At 29.8% G+C, this 18,232-nt stretch overlaps 1 protein-coding gene across 1 annotated transcript in view; it reads right to left on the bottom strand.

The window, feature by feature from the left end:
• LOC142322339 (caspase-1-like) overlaps positions 1 to 17,898 on the bottom strand; it is a 249,973-nt gene extending 232,075 nt beyond the window's left edge. Inside the window, exon 1 of the mRNA XM_075361304.1 lies at positions 17,871 to 17,898. The gene's annotated coding sequence lies outside the window, so the exon portion shown is untranslated. The remainder of the gene's footprint in view (positions 1 to 17,870) is intronic.
• Positions 17,899 to 18,232: the final 334 nt, after the last annotated feature.

Below are 18,232 nucleotides of genomic sequence, written 5' to 3'. Positions count from 1 at the left end.
ATTAAATTTTCTACAAGGTTTATTTAAAAATGTATATTTATTACCCACTTAACAAAATTATTTTACGGCAAACAGAAAATAGTATGTTTTTCGACCCCAATCTTTTGTCTTTTATCCTCTTTTTTTCTGTTTAGCTTCTGGAATCACCATAAAATATTACTTCTGAGGATGATATGTATGAACGTAAATGAGATGTAGCCTTGTACAGTCTCAGGTTGACCATTTCTTAGAAGTGTGGTTAATTGAAACCTAACCACCAAAGAACACCGGTATCCACGATCTAGTATTTAAATCCGTATCTCAGATTTCTGAAAAACTAATAAAGATACAATTCGTTCTAGGACTTATTTTTTCAATTTTTCAGAGCATACTTCATATAAAACCGTAAAGATTAATTAATTAATTTTGTTCCTAAGAGTTACAGTCTGGTTTAATTTTACCAGTGCAAAAATCAGGGCAAAATCTTTTTACTAGCCTACATTCGCTAACAAAGCGTTTCCGAACCTTTGTTTATACGGACTTTCTTCTTTTTTCCCACCAATAGAAAATGTTCAGAAAGTCTCTTACATTCTTCGTGAATAATCCTGCATATTTACGGAGATGTAAATATATTTATCTATTATTTTAATGCAAAAAAATGCATTTTAATGTCAAAAATAATGCAGTCTCTTTGATTAATCTCCAGTACGGAGATTTATTATATATTTATAAATCTATTTATTTTTTATGGGAAAACGAGTACTTCACGAGTATTTCTGATCCCTTCTTTTGTCTTGAAACTATTGTTTTTTTTTTAATGGAATTGTCACATGTTTGTATATATAAGATTTCATGTACAGAAATTGTTCTCATAGGTTGTAGATCACAAAGAGGCACTGGTGAAGAGGGATTTCGTTTTATAATTCTTTAGTATTATCAGTATATGGACATTTTATTGTTATTCAAAATATAAAGTTTTAGTTATAAAGCGTTATTAAAATAATAAGTAAATAGAATATTCACGTCTGTAAATTATAAATAATATCTCATTTATTTTAGTATTACTAATATGATGGTGGTCTTATAAAAAATAAAAATAAATAAATAAATCTATCTCTATTTAAAAAAAAAAAATGAAAAAATAATGGTGATATTTATGATAAATAAATATGATGATAAATAATATGATATGATTATTATTTATATTATGATAAATTAATATTAAAATGATAATATTAATTGTGATAAAAATGAATTGTACGATAAAAAATATACCATGAAAATCTGGAATCTTTACTTCCTTGCGCGAAGTAAAGAAAATATTATGATAGTGAAAAATTTCAGTTTTCAGATTTCAACGGAAATATCCATTTTGACCATCCCTGAATCCATTTGGGTAGTTTTGGCGTGACGTCTGTACGTACATACGTTTGCATCTTGCGTAACTCAGAAACGAATAGCCGTAGGATGTTGAAATTTTGGATAAAGGACTATTGTAACATAGTTGTGCACCTTCCCTTTTGATTACAATCGACTGGACCAAAAGTGTCCAAAAAAGCCCAAAATATTTGGATTTTGGACTTTTTATTTACTGCGGTAATAAGCCCTGATTGAGCACTTTTCAACGATATCATAAGTGGTATTTATTTTCATTGGTCCCAGAGTTATAGCGAAATAAAATTTTAATTAATGAAATATTTGGATCTTATAAGGGGAAGGCAAATCGGTTCGAATCAGACTTCACTTCTTTTTTTTATTTATTGTTTTTTTTATTTATTTAAATATATTTTATTAATAATTTACAAAATAAATAATAATTCAATAAAATAAAAAATTTGAAAAAATATCAGAAGTTATTAATGAAATAAAATTTTACGTACTTTTAAAAATGTGTGTATGTAATTTAATAGGCGTACAAGGAAGTCATATGATGTCCACAACAGATTTTTTTTTGCGTAATACACATTAAGTACTTTTATTCTTTATTTTTAAATTACATCCATTTAATTACTGTTACCATGTAATAGAAACTCTCGTACATTTTTAACAGTTTTTTGAGTCTTCAGATATCTACCAAATAGAGAACAATAGGTACAGTTTTTATTTTTATTTTGCAGGCATATTTATGTACACATTTTGACTTTTAATATTACGACTTTTAAAAAATATTACCAAGTACATGAAAAATATTATATGAGACCAACCAATTTTAGTTTACAGTAAGCATAGAATAATTTTTTTTTATATCATTCTTGTATACAGTAAATTTGCAATGTTTGGAATAAAAGTTTGCATTTTAAAAGAACATGACAAGTAAAAGGCTCGTGAAAACTTTTACAAAACATACTGCATCTATCAAACGAGAGAGAATATTTGTACTAACAGGGGACAGACGTATAATAATTACTCAATAAATTACATTAAATATTCTAAAATTATAATTAACATTAAGTTACTCTATTTATTTAATCTATAAATAAAGTATTTTAATTACAACAGCAGAGTTAGAACACACTGTAATAGACATGTACATCAGTAGCAAAACGATCGCCTTTTTGAATGTAAAATATTTTACTCAAAAAGGAGTTATAATTTTCAAAATTTTAATAAAATTTAAAAAATACCATAATAAAATATAAATTATAACCCAAGATGTATGTTTGTTAAAAAAATACTCAATTTATAAAATTGGTAAATCTATCTATAAAACCATTGGTTTTATAAATAGTTACTAGCGTTCCTGTCTCTTGATTTTATAGAGACGCTTTTAAATATTTTTGATTTGTAGAGATGTTTACTGCACATATGTGTCCACCAAAAAAGAAAGAAATCGAAAATAGTACGCTTTCTTTTTTTGAAAGCAAATTATAAACAAAGAAAAATAATAAAATTAGTTTTATTATAACCTAATTGCAAATTTAAATAATATATGATTAAAATTTTTTATGGAATTTTAAACACAAGATTATCATTTGTGGAGACAACAAAACTAAAGGTTTAACGAAAGTACTAGCATATAAAAAAAATTCTACTGTATATTATCAGTATTTTCAAAGTTTATTTTTATGTTAAAGTTTAATTTTATTCAATACAAAAGATGATGAATTTAAAGAAATATTCTTACTTATAATTAGTTCTATAGCGCAGTTCAGATGTATTATTTTAAGTAAAGCCGGAGAATATATGGTCATAACTTAAAGCGGGCTTATTAGCTAGAATTTTACATTAATTTTGTGAATGATATTTTCTATTCGTTTTCATAGTTAATATGTTGTCCGTCAATATTTAGTTTAGTCATTTTCAGATTGTAACTGATGGAAATTTGATAGGAAGTTTTCCTACTCAAAAGTGTCATGAAGTTTTTTTGATGATCATTCTACATGAGACCGCTGGGATTTTCTATCACTTTCAATTTGGTTATATTATTTTACTTTTATGTACGATTGTTATCTTATAAAGTTGAAAGTTTGTCTATTTGTTTGTTCTCGCATTATACAAGAACCAACCGACCGATTGCTTTAAAATTTGCAGGATACATTCGTGTTACGCCAGGGAAGGTTTTAAGCCATAGACCAAGGCCCTAGCCTCTTGTAAGTGAAGTTGTGAATTAAAGATATTCATTAAAGAATAAAAAAATTATCCTTTATTCATTGTTATATTTCTGTCACTACGGCAACAGAAATAAAATATGAATTTTTCGTCGTCAAAGGTGTGTACTTAAGTTACTATTCTAACTTTTGTAATTTTTTTTCAGGTTTCTATAAAGCCTGAATAGTTTAATTATTATTTTTCAGTATAAATAACTATCCTTGCTTGTTGTGTATGGTCAAAATTCTTCATTTCGTTTCCCCATTTACTTTTATCGTTCTTTGACTTGTTTCTCTGTTTCTTTGTTTGATTAATTATTTTTTATGTAATTGATAAAACTATTATTTGATATTTTCTTTGCTTTTAATGTTTTGAACTTCATCAACGCTTTTTGAACTCATCTTTATATGTACTTATTTATGTTTATTATATATTTATGCATACAGTACTGTATAAGATATGTATATAAACATATACAGTTCTGTGAGGGATTTCAATGGAAACCCCTTTCTGCATGTCATTTCTTTTCTATTCAAATTTACTTATGGTTCCGGTAAATTTGGAACCGATTGTAAATTTTAATTACGGAAAAAACATTCCTTCTGGCTAAACGGGAATAGCGACCGAAGCGACCTCTATAGAAATGGCGAGTGTAGCAAGCTCTGCGGCCCTGGGGTAGGTCACGGGAGTCTGGGGTTCGACTGGGCCAATCCGGGCCCCGAGGGCTCGGGGGAGGAGTCCCGACTGCTGGTAATAATAATAATAATTACACATTTATGCGATTTTGAAATTTTTACCGAAGGTATTTAAGACTGGAAGAGATTATAATTTATTGTATCACTGTTTTATAAGTTAATTACTCTATTTTTTCACGCAGTATTAGTGTTCAGTTAATTTTAGTGTTTTTCTTAATGGATATATAAAAATGCATGTGATATATTTTAAGATAAAAATAAAATTACTTATTCATACATCAATAATAGCCCAATAACAACTACATTTTTTATAATGGATTAAATTGAATTTTGCTTTTATATACTGTATAATTGAAACTCAAACACTTTATTCAATTTATTTCAATTTATTCTAAACTTAAATTTAAAATAAATACATAGTTATACATATTGTAGTGAAATATATCACAAGTAGAGAAATTAATAGCATACTATTGCTCTTATTTTAAACGTTTAATCAATTTTTAAATTATATTAATTTCTGCAAAACGTATAATAACTGAACGTAATCTGCAATGTACATTAATTGGTAGGGTCTACGTGTAATGTTAGTAATTGTAATTAATTATAATTAAGCTGTATTACTTTCTTAACATTATGTTTAATAACCTGCGATTATAATCATAAATAAATTTAACTTTTAAGACAAAATATTAACTGTTGAATATATTAATTTACATTTTTTTTTACAATTTGATTCTTTATCTAAAAATGCAGAAAAAATCAGATACGATCGCTGTTTAGTTATTTCTCATTACAATAAGGTTAGGATCGTACAATTAATTTTTAAGTGAAAGGTAAATTACTGTAATAAAGAGTGCTTAAGAATGAGGACTGTTCCACCTGCGCCAGGTGAGGTGGGGGTCCTGGTACACCCCGCTTACAGTTCCTTCCACTTCCTCGACACTTCATTTCAACACTTAACGACAGCTACAAACCGTAAATTGGTACAAAGGAAAAAAGATATGTATCGCACACTAACCTGAAGTACCGGAGCCGACCGCTATGTCATCCTCGACCTTCTAAAATTTCTGCAGTGCTTCATAAAGTTAAATATATTTAAAGCGTGTTGTCAGATTTCATATAAGTAAAAAGTTATTTATTTAACTATTTAAATTCCCCTATTTATATAAAAAAAAAAAACATATTGTTTTGTATATATTACATATATATATATAAAATAAACTGTGTTTTTATGGAAATAAGCACGGTATTAATAATAATTTTTTTATATTCAGAAAATGATAACGTATAAATGAAAAGAAATTAAAAACAATACGTATTATTTCAATTTAATTATTTCTTATTTTTAGTAGGAATAAAAATAATACAATTAATGATAACTACAAGTCGAACTTCATTTTTAATCTATTTTCAATTTATACATTGCCTAATAAATAATTAACAGCCAAATAAATAGTTTTTTTTTTTCATTTTCTTCGTATAAGTTGAGTGTTACTGAAATGACGTTTTTTTTCAGTTGCCAGTAATTTTTCCAAGCGTTGTTTATTTCAGTAAGGAATGGTTATTTATAAAAATGAAAAAACTTGTATGCTTGTTTTGCTAAACTAACTAAAACAATATGTATTATAGTAATTAAATACTTTAAAATTAATCGTTATTATGACAGGGATGAAGTTGTATTTGAAAAAAAACAACTCTTTTAAAATAAATTCTTTATTAACCGTTACGGAAAGAAAAAATACAGGCGATGTTAAATTATTTAGCGCATTTTAATAACATGCATGTTTTATTGTTGAACAGAGAATTTCAAACAGTTTTGTTTGTTAACTTCAAACAAGTTTTACATGAGTACCTTTTGTGGCGTGTAAATTGTCTAGACGATATTCAGTTTCATGTCATACATTACGAAGAATTTCTGAGAAATTCCATTACACTTTTGATTCTTCTTTTAAGTTCATTAATTTTGATAACTTTCGTTGCACACACACGATTGATAAATTGATGATTGATAAACCCTGAAAGAAAGATTTCGAATGGCGTAACATCAGGGAATCAAGGTGGCCAGGGAATTAGTTCATCACGGCCAATTCAAGGTTGAGGAAATTGTTCGTATAGGTAGTCCCTAAAATGTAAACTCCAGTGTGGTGTGCGCCATGTTGTTGGAAGTAAACGCTGGCTTGCCGATGTTCAATTTGTGGTACTGCATACTCCTGTAATACGTCTAGATAACTAACCCTAATAACCGTTGGCTCGGCGAAGAAGAATGGCTTGATCACTTCATAAGCAGTCAACGGAAACCAAACGTTAATTTTCGGGCTATCATGTTGTGTTTGTCGTACGTCATGAGGGTTCTCGTTACCCTAAATCCGACGGTTAACGTGAAAAAAAACATGAATGGCAGCTTCCTCAGAGAAGACTACTTTTGGTAAAAACGCATCTTCGTTCGCTTTATCAAGGATATCCACGAAAAAATTTTAACGACATGGTCTATCACCATATTAAATCACAAGCACCGACTGAATTTTGTGTGCATGAAGTTTTAGGCGTTAATGTAGTAACTTCACAATTAACGATTGCGGTATTCCCAGTTCAAAACTCGCACAAGTCGATTTACCCGAGCTTCTCGGAAAATTTCTTCTTACTCGATCCACAACTTCCTTGGGAAGGTATGCACTATTCTTTTTGCATACTACACTTCATGTGTCCTTAAACAGCTGATACCGACGTTTAATAGAGTCTTTATTTAGAGAATAAAGGCCGTATTCGAAACGAAAACCTCTACGAACAACAGTAACAGATCCGCTTTCATGAAACCATAGTGAACACTATGCTTTGTCCTGCACGATAGCCAATGCTCAACTGCGACCCCCCCCCCTCCCTATCGCGATGTATTATCAGATTTTTAGGATCTAAAATATGACCTCCGATAAGTTCATCAGAGTTAGAAACGATCGGGGTGTTGTAGCGATCGGGATCGTTACAAGGCGGGTGTCTTTCCGTACAGGATCAGGATAGCTACTATTATTGGCTGTTATTTATAAGATTAATTAATCATTGTCTTGTAAGGATTGCAAATCCATTCTCTGCGTTAGCGTGAAATATTTAACAACTTTTTTATTTATAGATATTATTTTAAATGGGATATAAAATGGTTGTTTTTTCATTGTTATATTGATTTTCTTAAACTAAAACGAGCACATAAGCTTTTAATAATACCCATTCCAAATTGAAATAGAATTATTTTTAAAAGGCCTTTAAAAATAATCAAAAATCGTACTTTCTTTATTTGTCTTCAAATTTTTGAATAATGAAGGTTAATAAAATAAAAATCATCGGCAAAGATAGAGAGTGATTATTTCAGTTCTCCATCCGTGTAAATAGGTTTGTGCTTTTTTATTTAAATATATTTTACAGAAATATTTAACTTATTCTTAATCTATCTCGTATACAATTGCTATACAGTAATGCTAATAATTTAGTTCTGTTAACTTCTAAAATTATGTAAAAAATATCAAAAGGAATTATTTTCACAAAATTGTTTAGTTAAAAGAAGAGACAGACTTATCGGCCACATATTAAGGCATCCTAGAATAGTCGCTTTAATATTGGAGGGACAGGTAGAAGGCAAAAATTGTGCAGACAGGCAACGTTTGGAATATGTAAAACAAACTGTTAGGGATGTAGGATGTAGGGGGTATACTGAAATGAAACGACTAGCACTAGATAGGGAATCTTGGAGAGCTGCATCAAACCAGTCAAATAACTGAAGACAAAAAAAAATTTAGTTTAGCTACTAAAAAAAAATCTTCGATATAACCTTTATATAGACTAATTCCTCTGAATTATCTCTAAATAATATAAAGGTATAATGTTTGAATAAAAATATAATCTTTTATGTAATAAAATTTCTATTTAAATAGAAAACGGTCTTATTTTAATGTTTAATATTCTTAGAATGTTAAACATTCGCATCTGTGCAATGTTTCACTTGGAAACTGAAACTTCTGGGAGTTGATGTACGTTTTTTTTTTAAATCCAGAGATATTTTAAAGTTAAATCAGGAAAGTTATAATTAATTAATTACAATAAATTTTTATAATACTATTATAGAGCTTTCCAAAGATTATTTTTTTGGAAGGGGCTTCTAGACTTAAGTACCTTGTGATCACGAAGAAATAGGGTAATTTCGCGATGGTAAGCCCTTTTCTTATCGTTCGTGAAATAACAAATTGTGCTGGAGGCCCAATAAATGAATTACGAAAAACTTTCAACGGTCTTTACTTTAAGACGACCAATGACATCCAGTCGCAGAAAAATTTGTATCGTCGCGTACATCTGTACGTGACGATCCTCACATTACCATCTATACTTCAAAGGGTGTTGTGGTATGTCGACTCAATTGTTCTGAGCAGGAAATTGTAGAGGAGTTGTAACCGCAGGGAGTAATAAGAGTGCCCAAGGTTGAACATGAGAAGGAATGGCGAAGGCATGGCTTCTGCCATTTATGTCTTCAATTTTAACAGATTTACCCTGCCGGAGAGAGTGGGCGCTGATTTACACCGTCTGGATGTGCGACCTATCGTGCTGCAACCAATGCAGTGCTTCAGGTACTAGCGATTTGGACACGTACGAGAGACCTCAAGTATGTGTGTTATGTGGTGAAGAAACTCACGAAGGGGAATCACGTAGGGATCCTCCCATCTGCGTTAACTGGAAATGACACCATCCATGTCGATCAAGAAACTGTCCTGTTTACAAAGAAAGTAGATGTTCAAGAAGTGGAAACCTTACAGACGGTCAGATATTTTAAAGCCAAGATAAACAACTGTAAACCAAGAGGAATAAAACATATGCTCAGGCAGCGGTCCTGTTCCTACACCAAGTGTTGATGCAGATCAACTCCTCAGTGGCCTTGGTCTAATGTTGGCTACTATGATAGAGAGAATAATCGATAGTAAACCAAAACCATACAGGGAAGCCTGTTTTTCCCCTTACTGAGGCGACGGGGTACCTGGTGTTACTCCTGTTGTGGTTATCTCTCCAGTTCCCGCCTCTCAATCTGTGCCTAAGCCGAGAGCCGAGCCATGTCCGTCTTCGTCCGCCGCTTCCTTGATCTCTGACTCGAAGGCTGGAAGCTACAAGGGCATGACATACTTCTAGAACACGAAGCTGTTCGGAGAGTGGAGAAGAAGAGAAGGAAGAGATAGCCAAAGGGCAAACCCAGAAATTAACTGCCTAATATAAACGAGTCGATTCTCCAGCGGAACATCAATTGATCTCCAACGCTTGATACTTTATTTGGACCCTGTTTGTATATGTCAGCAAGAAACAAATTTCCGCCGAGATCAAACTTTCAACTCACAAAGATATAATATTTAACGGCGAGATCAACCGCAAAATACAAGAGTTAGAGGTAGAGTAGCCATATTACCGTCTACTAGAGATACCACAGAAGCGGTTGAAATAAACGAAAATCTGCAAGTGATCGCAATCAGAATGAAGTGCCCGCTGCAGATTACTATCTGCAGCATACAATTGCCGAATTTTGACTGGAAGGAAGATAACATAATGGGATTAATTCCTCAACTTCCCCCACCCTTACTATTAATGGGTAACTTTAATGCATACAATTCTATTTAGAGGTCGGATTGAATAGAACACTTATACCTTCTCTGTACAGTTAGAGTACCGTCTAAAAGTGCCCTCTGGGGCACTTTTACCCCAATATAGGGTTCTCAAGTATATACTGCCAAGATATTTTGTGTACTTTATTTTAACTTGCATTTAACATTTTAATTTTATATTTGTATTTTATATAAATGTCAGGGCCCTTTAACCCTGTAACTGTTTGTTATATGTGTGCGTTTTGTATAAATGTATCATATCACTTATATTTTTGTGTTTTATTAAAATGTAAGGGCCCTATACACCCTTCCTTACATTTGACGATTCTGCTAGTGATTTAAATTTATTTTGAAAAAAATGTGACGAGGGATAATGACCTTAGAAGTGGATGCTCATGTAAAGCAAAAAAAAAAAAAAAAACAAAAAAAACCATAACAATAAATGAATTAGTATAATAATTAATAAATAGATTAATAATAAATAATAAAGTGATTGTAAAAATGTAGAATTTACAAACTGTTTAATGTAGCTTTTTTAATATTTTATTTAATTACAAAATATGTCTGTCCAAAGCGCAAAAATTAGTCATTTGGGGAAGTTTTAAAATATTCACACATATTAAAATAATATATTATACATTCACATATAACATATTGTAAAATATACACATATTAAAATTAAAAAAAAAAAAATATATATATATATATATAAACTTATTAATTAGTAACTGATAAAAAAATGTTTTTTATCAGATTGTGAGAGTAACTAAAAAAAAATCTGATATGGACACTACATGACTACCTTGTACCCCTATTAAATTACATATAAACATTTTTTTTAAATGAAAAGTACATAGTTTTATTTCATTGATAACTTCTGATATATTTCATTTTTTATATTTTTTTATTGTTATTATTAAATTATAATTTATCATAAAAATGATTTACAATTAGATGTTAATAATTATTAATGAATAAATATATTTAAATTTAAAAAATTAAAAAAAGGAGATGAAGTCTGATTTGAACCAATGTTCTTTCCGCTTAATCCAATATTTCATTAATTAAAATTTTATTTCGCTATAACTCTGGAACCAATGAAAATAAGACCACTTATGATACATCGTTGAAAAACTCTCAATGAGGGCTTATTACTGCAATTAACAAAAAGCCCAAAATCCAAAAAAAATGGATTTTGGGCTTTTTTGGAAACTTTTGGTGCAATTAAATGAGGAGGTGCACAACTAGATATTACAACAGTCCTAAATCAAAAATGTCAACGTCCTACGGCTAATCGTTTTTGAGTTATGAAAGACATATATGTACTTACGTACAGACGTCACGCCGAAACTAGTCAAAGTTGATTCAGGGATGGTCAAAATGGATATTTCCGTTGAAATCTGAAAACCGAAATTTTTCGCGATCACAATACTTCCTTTACTTCGTACAAGAAAGTAAAAAAAAAAGAAAACACAACATAAACAAGGGATATTTAAAAATAAAATGATATAAGCACTTTAAATTAAGCACATTATTACGTTTTAGTTAGCTACAACTAATTCATTATCCAGATCATTTAGAAAATTATCATTTAAAATTATTTACCAAATATTCTAAATGGTGATGAAATCTCCGTTTATATCTTCCATTGAGCCTTGATATTTTTTACTTTACTCTCGGAATATTGAGATCTGCAGAAACGTATATGTTGCTAATGAACCACGGTACATCGATGATGTCTCTAATGATCTGGGAATGGAATCGTTAAAGAATTTCGATGTAAGAATCATTAGACGTTCTGCAATGCTGGATACCATAAAATCAAGTCGGTTTTAATATGCATTTATACATGGACTTCTTCAGAGTAATACATATACAGGATTTTACATCTAATCAACTAATATAGTAATTTAGTTTTGTTAACTATCTTGGATCGTATGGGTTTTTTTTACTTATAAATAATAATGCTGGATAAAATAAAAAATTATAAAAATCTCTTCAATAAATAAATAATTTATTATGATTCTGTAGTGTATAGATTAACTAATGTTAATTTTTATTATTGGAGGAAAATTTGTTTTCAAATAACAAGAAGTATTATTATCATCTAATGCTACAAAAAACAAACCAATTTCTGGATTATTTATTTATTCTTTCCTCTTATTATGGATATTTAATATTACTAAATAAAGTAATTAGAGAATATTTGTTTTTGTTGCACCAAATTTAAAATAAATCGGTTCTCCTGATTTGAAATGAATTATTTTAATTAACTTGATCGCTTTAGCTCTTTGATGAATCCACAAGCAATTTTGATGAAATGTTGAGTATTGGAATAGGACTTTGTTAAAGTAAAAATAAAATAATTAAACGTAAAATTATATAGAGCTTACGTACCTTATACGGAACATAAGAAGGTAATACCATCACATAGAAAATATAGCTTAAAAAAAAATAAAAAAACATAATTTTTTTGAAACGAAAAATCAGTTTTATGTGCCCGTCAATTATCACATTTCCTTTTTTTAATTTATGTTATGATTTTTAGTATAGTGATCGCGAAAAATTGTGAAGTATTGTGATCGCGAAATATGTCGGTTTTCAGATTTCAACGGAAATATCCATTTTAACCATTACTAAATCCATTTTGACTAGTTTCAGCTGATGTCTGTACGTACGTATATATCTCGCATAACTCAAAAACGATTAGCGGTAAAATGTCGAAATTTTGGATTTAGAACTGTTGTAACACCTGGTTGTGCACCTCCCCTTTTGATTGCATTCGACTGAACCAAAAGTGTCCAAAATAAAAATAAAAAATGAATTTTGGACTTTTGCAGTAATAATCCCTCATTGAGAGCTTTTAATGATATATCATAAGTGTTACTTATTTTCATCGGTTCCAGAGTTATAATCAAATGAAAATTTTAATTAATGAAATATTCGGATGTTACAAGGAGAAGGAACATCGGTTCTAATCCAACTTCATCTTTTTTTAAAACTTTTTTAAACTTAAATATGTTGATTTATTAATAATTATTAAACTCTGATTTTAAAAAAACGTGAATATATCATTTAATAGTCGTAGAAGGAAGTCATGTGGAGTCTACGTCATAATTTTTGTTGTTACGTCAAAGACGTTTTTACTGTAACATAAATAGAAAATATATAGAAAAATTTTCATTTTGTAATTTTTCTGCACATTTTTTGTAAATTTCTAATGAAGCATACATTTTATATATGTATAATATACTAACAGTATATTATAGTTAAAATATACGTGTTTGTTTTTTTAGGATATTTCCGGTGTTTTTAATATTTATCAGTTATATATTAATTTTTGAGAGCCGATGTAACAAGAATAAAAGATAGATTGATTGAACGGGTGATTTTTAAGAATCAGTGGCGGCTTTGAACAGTAGCACAAAGATTATTAGTAGGATGATGGAGCACCATCCTAATTACATGCGCACCCTGGTTAGGCGAGTTGATTATTGTTCTTTATATTTTTCTCACCCTTATCTTTTTTACCCCTTAGGGTTTGATATATCTAGGCACGCTTTAATAGCGGCATCAGCGGTATTATTATTGAAGATATATTATAGTCGATTGTTTACTTTATATAAATTGGAAATATGAACTGAAATTGATAATCATCGTTTTCATCTGTGTAGTTAAATATAATCGATGTTGAATTTTATAAGAAACATATGCGGATTTTCAGTAAACTGATGCGGTTAACAAATATGCGTGTCAAAATATTTTCTTTTTTTTTTAAAAAAAAAAAGGAATTTTGAACAGAATATATTCGCGGCTTTTTTAAAAGAAACATTTTTTAACTATAAAAAAACCAACTTTCATTCATAATTATCCTACCCGTTAAAGAATCTCACTGTAATAATATATATTTAATTTTAATATATATTTTCCTATAAGAAACGAGAAAGAAAGACTTTAGGTAATTACTTCCCTGGCGTGATAGCTCTAGAGCTGGGCTAGAAGAGTAGGATAGTATGGTAACTTGTCAAACAAAATGGCGTATGGGTCTTCTTTTGCATTTCCCGACCTTTCATGATCAGGAACCCCAAAAAACAGAAAAAGGTGGGGGGGGGGGTAATGTTCGTACTACGAACATGTACATGTGTTGGTTAGTTTGAAGCTTAAAAATTTTTGACTAGTTAAACCAATTTTGATGAAATTTTGTACAGAGACTCGTGTATATGGGGCAACTTGGTAAAGATTTGGGGACAATATCTTGAAGGTGTGGGGTAGATAGTTTTTTTGGAGGTCAATTTTCTCAAAATTCTGCAAACATAACTCCACGTTATATTAAGTTCGGTACATGATCATGCTTATCTTAGCATTAAAAAAAAAGTTCCCCAAATTCTCCATTTCCCCAAATATCAAAGAAAGCTATCTCTCTATTTATTGCGCATTTTTTAACAGAATTTTTTTTGTCTTCCTAAGCATAGTATAGTAGTGCAAGTGGCTAAAAAAGGAAAAACTTCTTTGGGGGCAGGAGAGATGAAATTTAAAAAAATATAATTTTTTTTAATCTTTAAAAATTTTGATTTATTTAACTTTTAATAATAATATTACGTGAGGTTACTTCTAAAGTAAAGACCGTTTCATTGTAAACAAATTTATGCTGAAAACTTTATAAATATTTTTTTATTTCTCTTAAACTACATACCTTATATTACTTCTCTATATAATCGCCACATGAATTAAGACATTTATCGTAGCGAAACACCAGCTTCAATATACCCTCGCCTTATTCTTCTGCCGTCAGTCCATTTAGCCACTGATTAACATCATTTTTAAGTTCATGGTCACCCGCGAATTGCTTACCGCTCAAAAATTCTTTCAATTAACAAATGGTAATCAGAAGGAGCTAAGTCCGGACTATATGGTGGGTAAATTTTCCATCCAAATGTTCTCAGTAAATCACGTGTCGGACCCGCAACATGTGGTTGTGCATTATCGTGCAGCAGGACGCTGCCGTCGGTCAGCCGCCCACGTCCCCGAATGGCGCGTCATAACGCCATTCGTTATGACGTTACATAACATTCGCGCCCCATTCGAATGGCTACTGCGAAACTCTACGTTTCGCAGTAGCCTTCTGCATTTATAGTCCTTCCACGTGGCATGAAATTAATCAGCAGTATGCCAAACTGATCCCAAAAGACTGTGGCCATCAGTTTGCGTCCAAATGGCTTGACCTTTGTTGGTCTGGTTGGTGACTGAGGATGATACCGTTTCCCGATGTTTCTTTCATTCATTACGTTATTACCGTACACAGCGACCAACTGCCCGTGAATTTCAGCCAGCTTAACGTCTTGATGGTTTAAAAAACATATGATTCCATGTATTTCACAGTCGGCGGCAAGATCGATTTTCCTATTCGTTTTACACGTAATCAAAAATAATACAACGTGACAACTTACAGACAACAATGCAGTGTGTACATTACTAGGCCATGAATGAAACAGGTTCGCCAACCTTAAGTAGAGAAATTTCCCAGTGGTTTTTACTTTAGAGATATCCCTCGTACAATAAGATTTCATCATAATTCACTCTCAGCCCCAAAAAATAAATCTTAGCTAACTTTTTATTGGTTGTACATTTTTTCAGTGATATTTTGTTTAATTATTTAATATAGTGATATTGTGTTTCTTCTATTTAATATAGTAAATGTAGAAAAATAAAAAAAAAATTCTTTAGTGATTTTCGTGGTTGGGGAGCTGAAAAAAGTAAATATTATCGATTTTTTTAAATTTTTTTCATGTCATTATTTTTTCAGAGTATAAGATTAAATAACCGATTTCAGGAAATTATAACAACTTTCTTGTCTGCTTTTAACGATTCATCAATTAAAGGATATTATAAAGAACTTTAAATTTAAAAAAAGTAAATTTAAATTTGGTGCCAACTTAAAAAAGCACTGAAATCTAAATTGAAAAAAAATTAATCAAAATTGTGAAAAATTTACTACCAACTATAAAAAATTGAATCATTTATTATTCTAAAAAAAATGTAAGTTTTACAATAAGATTACAATTCGTGATAAGATTACAAATTACAATTCGTAATTTCAAGATTACAATTCGTGAGCTGAAATTTTTTCCCCTCGCCAACTTCTGTGTCTGGTGTACCAGTCATTGCATTGCATTCTACTAGTCTGTTGCGTTTGCATTTTATATACGAATGAGTTTTGTTATTAGTAATCGAATGATGTCATCTTGTTTTATAGTAAACAAACCCCGCTCGCCCGCCCCGACAAAGCCAGCCGACAGTTCGGTTGACAAAGACAGGGGCAAACGTAGCTCACTTGGTGCAAGATTTCCTAACGTTACTCAATAATAAATACATTTTAATACACTTATTTTTTTTCTAGTTCGTTTATTCAAGCCCATTTTATTATTATTTTTTTTAAAAAAACGTTCGCTCAATCTAAAATCATTTGGTTTATTTAAAATATGAATGAACTTAAAAAAATATACAATCTTATGTAAAAAGAAGCTATTTGGAATAAACGAAAAAGACGAGAATTCCTTATAAAAATAAGAAAAGACTTTCGTAAAAGTAACACTGAACTTACTCCTGAGCGTGAGCTAAAATTATTTGGAATGCGGAGATAGGTATTATTTTTTGTACTTAAGGTTTATCAGTTAATTTTCTTCTTGATGTTTTACGTAAAAAACATTTTAAATATCACAATGACTTCGACTTATGTATCATTACGCTAGTATAATCCAATATAGCAAATCCAAATTAGCTTTGCAAAGTGGGAATCTTACCATTTAACAGTCGATAGCATTGGATTCCTACAAAAGGTATTAATTCTTTTTAAAAAAAATTATTTATAAAAATGAGATAAATCAATCAATTATTATTACTTTATTTTAAATTACACACACTTTTTGACAACAATCAGCGCATGATAGTTGTCTGGAGGTTTGACATTTATTATAAAGAAAACGGTTCGTAGGAAATTACAGATAAGAATAATATTACAAAACGTTTTTAAAATTTTTAAAAACTTGCTTTATACTTTGGTCATATTTAATCAAATTATTCTCATACATTGCATGAGTTTAATTAGAGATTAATTTAGATTTCAAAAATATCATCATATTATGAAATCTCAAATATATTTATAAAATATCAACCAAATTTTCAAACATTTACTATACAAAGTAACGAAATAGTGAAGTTTATGATTATTGAAATAACAATTGTAAATTAACAAAACTTTTTTTGTCGCTTATATACGATTACAAATTTACTTCCGTATGGGGATGTTTGCAAAAGTATGGGTGAATATCGTATTGTCACTCGACTATAGTAACTGTGCAAAATTTCATCAGTAGACAATGTCAGGAAGTAAGTAAAATTATTACACCCGCACCCTTAATTTACCCCTCCGTACGGGGGGATATTTGCAAAAATAATGGTTGAATATTATATTATCACCCGACCTTAGTAACTGTGCAAAATTTCATCAATCGGCAATGTCAGAAAGTACGTTAAATTAAGGGTGCAAGATTTAAGGACAAACATGAAAAAAAAAACTGAAAAAAAAATTTGTGAGTTAAAGTAAGAATATAAATTGAAGTATAATTTGAAATATAATATGATAGGACACTTTAACTAGAATATTAATTCTAGAACAGAAAATCTCCAATAAAAAAAAATCTTATACAGGAAAATAGAATCTCATGCCAGATATGTTAAAATATTAATTTAATTAAGACATTAATAATGGCATAACAAACAAAAAACAAAATCAATAAAAGCGATTTAATTTTTATTATAATTGATACAATACTTGATAATCTATGATTATGTTGAAAATATAATTCCTGTACTTCATGTACGACAAATTATTAGATATTAGATGATTTAATTAAATTCAATGTCTATAATTAATTAGTATAAAAATAATTACAAAATAAAAATAATCATCTACATTACATACCTGATAGCCAAGTTGAAATAATCGTTAGAAGTTCACTGTTTTACTAATCCGCGATCAATATATCAATATTGACAACGTTTCTTATTGGAATGCTGACTCTGATCTGTTGGAATTTCAACTATTGCCACCAGGGATCACTGCTATAAGATGCCGCTTTAATTCTCGCAGACTACATATCACTTTAGTGCAATTAAATCTACTGTGTTCGATAAATTATCATTTTTATAAAAGCCATCAGTTTAGTTCTATATTCTATATAAGTAATACGTATTGCTATGGTACTAGTAAACCGTTTTAACATATAAATTTTATCGATTGTGCTCTATTCTTTAAAAACAATTAACTAAAATTTTTCAAGTTCT

This window comes from Lycorma delicatula, chromosome 3, assembly GCF_047948215.1.
Source record: "Lycorma delicatula isolate Av1 chromosome 3, ASM4794821v1, whole genome shotgun sequence".
NCBI lineage: Eukaryota > Metazoa > Arthropoda > Insecta > Hemiptera > Fulgoridae > Lycorma > Lycorma delicatula.
Note: the sequence above shows the minus strand (reverse complement) of the source record. Positions and strands in the feature narration are given on the sequence as shown.